Source organism: Carlito syrichta, unplaced genomic scaffold (genome assembly GCF_000164805.1).
Source record: "Carlito syrichta isolate Samal-C Ts95f unplaced genomic scaffold, Tarsius_syrichta-2.0.1 Scaffold305754, whole genome shotgun sequence".
Classification (NCBI taxonomy): domain Eukaryota; kingdom Metazoa; phylum Chordata; class Mammalia; order Primates; family Tarsiidae; genus Carlito; species Carlito syrichta.
Window position 1 is genome coordinate 338,707 of NW_007249850.1, and position 6,452 is coordinate 345,158.

Genomic DNA, 6,452 nt, shown 5'->3' on the forward strand with positions numbered 1-6,452 from the left:
TTGGGAGAATGACCAATCAAAAGATATATATTATGGGCTTGCCAGCGCTTCTCTAGAGAAGTCTGTAAGTTACTTCATAAAGGTAGTGTCCAATCATTTCCCTGTAACATGGGGATAGCCACTCACAATTTTCAGTTTCCTCCCAAGAGTGCTGGAAAATTAACTAACCCTTCTTTGCAGGAACTGACAGAGTCTCTGAAGAAGCACTTCTGCAAGTACTTGTCATTTGCAGCTTGACATTTCTGACTTACTGTGTCCTATAAGCACAAATTTGGAAATTCCTTTAGGAAGGATTTACATGTCACAAAGTTTTAGAATAGGTCTAATTATCATCTGTAGTCTCAGCTTCAGATTGTCTTTTTTATTAGTGACTCAGTCCCAGTCAGCGAAAGTTTCTCTGAAAGAAATTGGTTTGCCAGATTTTAACATAGAAAGTGGCTCTGACACACCTGTTTAGGGATTTACTAATTTCACGAGTGTGGTCATTTGAGCAAATCACATGTGAAATACTTAAAAAAATATATATCCACTAGTAGCAGGAGCCCCGATTGCCTCTTCCTACCCTCTGTAGCACCAGACCTTGCTACTCTTAGTAGATTCCACAATGTGCTGCTTTGTCTGCAAAAGTTCTTATGGAAAACCTTCTAAAAATGTGAGTGCTTTAATTCAATCTGAAATCTACTGGAAACAGATTGATTCAATGTTGTGTTATCTTTTGTTTTATTCAGATGTGATTATCAATGACTAACTTCCACATTTCTTGTCTTTCCATTGAGATCCTCCAGCCCAGGATCCCATGAAGCCCCTCTATTTTCTCAAGGAGGACAACCGGATCTGTATAGATCATGACAAATCTTTTCTTTCTTTCTTTTTTTTTTTGAGTTGGAGTCTCACTCTGTCACCCAGACTGGAGTGCAGTGGCCGCTTCCAGTCACCGCAGCCTCAACCTGCTGGGCTCTGGCGATCCTTCCGCCTCAGCCTTCCGAGTAGCTGAACTACAGGCATGCGCTCCCACGCCCGGCTGATTTTTTGATTTATTGTAGAGATGAGGTCTCGCTGCCCAGGCGGGTCTCGAACCCGCGGGCTCAGGCAATCCACTCACCTCAGCTTCCCAAAGCGCGGGATTACAGGCTGAGCCACCGAGCCTGACTTGACAAATCTTTTCTAGAAAATAGCTCCAAGGCCTACCCTTCTTTAAGATGATTGGCTGAATGCAACATTTTATTTTGTAAATAGTAGCATATTCTTTAGGCTTTAACTACACAAGATTGGATTTATAATTGAACTACAGGCAGCGTTTTTAACTGGGTATCACAAAAGATGGTTCTCTGTCGACGAAAAAAAAAAGATTAATTTGTAAACCCTTGGCTCTGTCTTGCAATGATATTTCCATCACTACTCAAGAAAAGGCAGGTCATTTTATGATTTCAAGCATATGGAATGGTCTTTATATAGACCTAAGAGATTAAAGAGATGAAATGTTTTCCTCTCTATTGTTGAAATAGCCAAAGAAAGAGGAGAAAGGCTGATAGACAGCAGCCTGTTTCCTATAGGGAATATATTAAATACCCTTGATAATGAGTATGGTAGCTCCAGAAACAAAGAGTTAGTTCATTTAAATGATTATTACTTTGTCTCATTTGCTTTTTTTTCTTTTTTCTTTCATGGTTATTATTATTATTTTTTGTATTTTTCTTTGAGCCACAGTTTCCGTTCTTACCAAGTATTTACAATTTCTTTCAAGTGAGATCAAATGGACTTGCACTTCCTGTTTCATGGGGGTTGGCTCCACCATTGAAAATTATGGGTACCAAACAGAAAGAATCGGGTAACTAAAGGGAGAGTTCTCCCTTTAAAAGGAAAAGCTGCATTTTAGTTGAAAAGGAAAGACAATGCAGCTGTTTTGAGTAGCTTACATCTTTAGAAATGCTAATGAACGTGATTGAATTTCACTGAAAGTGGGGCTGAACAGTGTGAGTCAAAAAGAAAAAGGAGTTTTGAGGAACTAGGCTCATTTAGAGACAAAGATCTTATTTACAGTAACTTTATCCTAAGATCTCCATTTGCAGTACTCCCAATTTAAAACTATAAAGCCAAAGCAAAAATCTTCACCTAAGCTTGTGGCTCGTCTCAGTTTTCTCTAAGTGTCTGTTTTGGGGGAGAAGATTGTTCTCCAGTAATAATCGGTTCAGGAAATTTGGTATCAGATTCTACAAGCCCATCCTTGTTTAATTGAATAGGGTGTGTGAAATTAAGAAGCAATGCAGGCAGGCAAAAGGAGACACTAGCTTCTAGCGAAGGGCTCTGGCGATAACGCTGAAGGGCAGCTTGAGAGCAGTGGAGCTGTGTAATTACTTAGGATTACTGTTGTTATTCTTCATTATACATGGATTTTTAAGGATAACAGTTGATCTGTCTATCTAGACAACCAGTTCTCCATTTTTTCAGGGGTTTGGAGGAAAGTCTTAGACATCTACAAATGGCAAACGTGGCCTGTTTTGGATTCTTGGGCTTCCTGCAGTGATGCTGCTCATGGCTGGGTGGTCATGAAGCATCCAAAATAAAAGACGGCAGAGAACACAGAAAGTTGGAGGCCCCTGCAGGAAGAAAGAAAATATCTTTCTTACTCATCATTAGATGAGCTGGAGTCTCACTCTGTTGCCCAGACTGGAGTGTAGTGGTTGCTTCCAGCCACTGCAGTCTCGACCTGCTGGGCTCTGGCGATCCTTCCGCCTCAGACTTCCAAGTAGCTGGAACCACAGTAGCGCGCTACCACGCCCAGCTAATTTTTGAATTTGTTGTAGCGATGAGGTCTCGCCAAGTTGCCCAGGTGGGTCTCAAACCCATGGGCTCAGGCAATCCACTCACCTCTGCCTTCCAAAGCGCTGGGATTACAAGGCTGAGCCACCGAGCCCGGCCGCCAATTTATTTAATAAGTTTTACAGGACATGAAAACCTTCAAAGATGAGGATACAAAAAAACAGAGAAACCTCTGTATTTTTATGCATTCAGGTTTGATGAAGTGGATATTTGTGCAGAGGCATGATTTTTTTTTTTTTAAAGGTATGGTCTAGTGGTAATAAAATGGGGGGGAGCTTTGCAAGGTCTGTTTGGGTCTTCTCTGCATCCCTGTTTCTTCAGCGATAAGGATGTTGCTTTCCTACAGGTGCAGGGTGAGAACTTTTTTTTTTTTTTCGAGTTGGAGTCTCACTCTGTCGCCCAGACTGGAGTGCAGTGGCCGCTCCGGGTCACCGCAGCCTCAACCTGCTGGGCTCCGGCGATCCTTCCGCCTCAGCCTTCCTAGTAGCCAGAATTACAGGCATGCGCTACCACGCCTGGCTGATTTTTTGATTTATTGTAGAGATGAGGTCTCGCTGCCCAGGCAGGTCTCGAACCCGCGGGCTCAGGCCATCCACTCACCTCAGCCTCCCTAAGGCGCGGGATTATAGGCTGAGCCACCGAGCCCGGCTGGGTGAGTACTTCTTAAATGAGGGCCTTATGATCTACTTCAGGGGAGAAAAGCAGGAGGAAGTTAGATTGTGACCTTCCTGCTTCTGCTGTTTTCTCCATGCCAAGAGACTGTATTTAGCGGGTAGCATGTTCTGGACTCCATCGCTCTGAAGAAACCTTTGCTCTTTACATAACTCAGGCCTATCTTCTTGACTTTCTGGCCCATGTTTCCCTTTTAGTCTTTCTTTCGGTCTTCCTTTCTTTGTCATTTTCTCCATGATCCCATTGCCTGAATCAGTTCAGAGTCAGAAAAAATGAAATGTAGAAACAAAGAAGTTGGAGCGATTGCTTGCATCTATCTGCCTTGTGATTTTTGTTTGGCTTTATATTTCTTTGACACTGATGGAAACTTCACACTTAGAATGGTGCCTGGCCCTCAGTAAATACATTTTGCTGGTAACTTGCGGTCTCACCTTCATCCTTCCATGAGAGCCTAGCTAGAGTGTTTTGCTAAGAAAAACGGGCTTTGAGCAGGAAGACACGGCCTTCTTGTGCCTAAAAGTAAACACTCAGTACACATTGAAGGAAAGAGGGAAGAAAGGAAGGAAAAAATGTAGGTCCCGTTTGACTTCCTACAGGATGATGCAAAGCTAAAATAACTTAGATAGAAGCATGAACATGTTATTATACCTGGATTTTAAGTATGTAAAACATTCTGTACATTTTGGACGAATCCATTTATTAAAAATAAATTCAACTTTGCTTTATCTGCTTTGAAGGTTAGGGCTGTCATTGTCTCTTTGGAAGTGCAAGTATTCTGACCTTTGGTAGCACTGTGGGGCTAGGTAGCATTGTATCAAAAGATGAGAATGTTGAAGAAGACCTTTAAAAGAATTTCTTAGGGTAGACAGAGATATTTAAGTAGAGATGAAGACATGGGAAAGCAAAGTGATTGGAAAGCAGTGGGAAAAACAAGGCACTTGGGGAACAGGTAGGTTCGGGCACTGGTTGCCTGTGTCTGTTAATTTGGCCGGAAAAATGTCCCAGGCAAAGGCGTGTGAGCATCTGGATGCCGGTGGGCATGTCAAAGTGGCAGAGCATGAACAGAGGCTTCTCAGAATCATCTTCCTGAATGGAGCGTGGCCGGGTGTCTGTGAAGAAGAGAACATTGGTGAGGGTCCAAGATGGAGCTTCTTTCTTAAGGGCAAACTCAATAGAATAAATTGTGGAGAACGAGGAGTGGCCATTCTCATCCAGTGCAGGGGAGCAAAGTATAAAGGAAATAAAATCTCCTAACATGTTGCAAGGATTTTACGGGTGGATTCAGCCATTTGGGGGTCTCATCCTTGTTTATGGTAATTTGTTCATATGCATTTTTTGGTCAGGTTGACTGAGTGGAGGAGTGAAGAGAGGAGATTAAAGAAGGGAGAAATGTCACATGTACTAAAAGAGTTTTGGAGAAAGAAACTTGGCTCCAGAAATAGATGTTACTTAACCAGAAGCAGCAGCATGTTGAATTTAGGAAAGAAAAACAGCCAAATTCTCTTTGCCTCTAGTGGTGATAGAAGGGGCCATTCGACTATAAGCGGGTAAACAATTCTTCAGGGTTAGGAATGTTGGGTTAGGGGTCCCTGAGGGATATGGTGTCTCATCTCTGACCATCTCCAAGAACACAGCTTCTGCCTCAGGTACAGTTTAACCTGAGACACAAAAGTGCACGCCTGATGCCATGCTGGCATTCTTTACCACCCTGTGATTTTTGTGAACTGAACTTGGGAAATGACATCAGAAACCAGAGCTATTGAAGCTTGAGAAACAACACAGGTGGAAGTAAGATCCCACGCTGAGACAAGAGAACCCAGGGAGCAACAGCGGGGACTAAGGGTCTGCCTGATACTCCTACCGTGGCACTACCTCCACACAGGCACACTCACCTGCGCGAGACTGTGATGCCATCAATACCCCATTGTGCCCAAAGCAAATAAGAGGGTGTTTACATAACAACTAAATTTAGATTCGATCTTTATGCCCAGGACAGTCAAGGGAAATGTGCCAGCATTTGTTTTCATCATTGAACATGGGCAGGTCCTGCTTAATCTCTGTGAGCCAAACCTAAGAGATCACCCTCCTGGCTTTGTTGTATTCAGCAGTCTTTGGAAAGCTATCTTGGTGTTTGGAATGGCTGCCAACCTTTCTCAATATAAATTAAAAATCACAAGGCTTTGCCACTTTTCCCCATGTGTTGAAGAGTTGCAAAAAGCCATTCTGAGTTCACTTTCCTTAAAGAGTCCTTTTTTCTCCCTTCGCCTCGAAGCTGTCAATTCAAAGCAGGCTTGTTATAAATGGATTAATTTATGGCAAGATTGTTGATTGACAGGAAAAAGTTTGTTATGTATGGATTTGACATCATAACCATGCATAGCCAATTTTCCCACTAACAGCTTCTTTATGGAAGAATTCTTCCAGCCACATTGCATAAACAGCTGTTGGAAACACCTTTGCATCGATCATTTGTAATAGTTTATTAAAGTGGTACCTGGCAACATATCTATATAGTTAAAGGCTTGCTCATTACCAAACCCCATTTTTCAGAAGCGTATTACTCAAGCTTTTCAAATTGTATCAGACTCAGTTCTCACATGTGAACACACTCTGGGCATTGTTTCTTGTGTTAGGGAGGGTTCCCAAGCAGGCAGGGCTCATCGTGGCAAGGATCATGACTGATTCTGCATCATTCAGCATCAGACTTTTTTTTTTAAATTTTGAAGTTGCAGGGTACAAGTAAAGATTTACTACATAAGTAGGATGCATGATGGTGCACCTTGAGCTTGTATCTGGCCCTCTCTCCCCCAATAGTGAACCTGGTACCCAGTGTGTTTGCCCATGCCCTCCCCATTCTCCCTCCCACCCTGCTTTCCTCCTCCCTCCCTCCCTTCCCTAACAGTGTTCAACCTACATCAGATTTTTGAGAAAAAAATTTTTTTTTTTTTTAGTTGGAATCT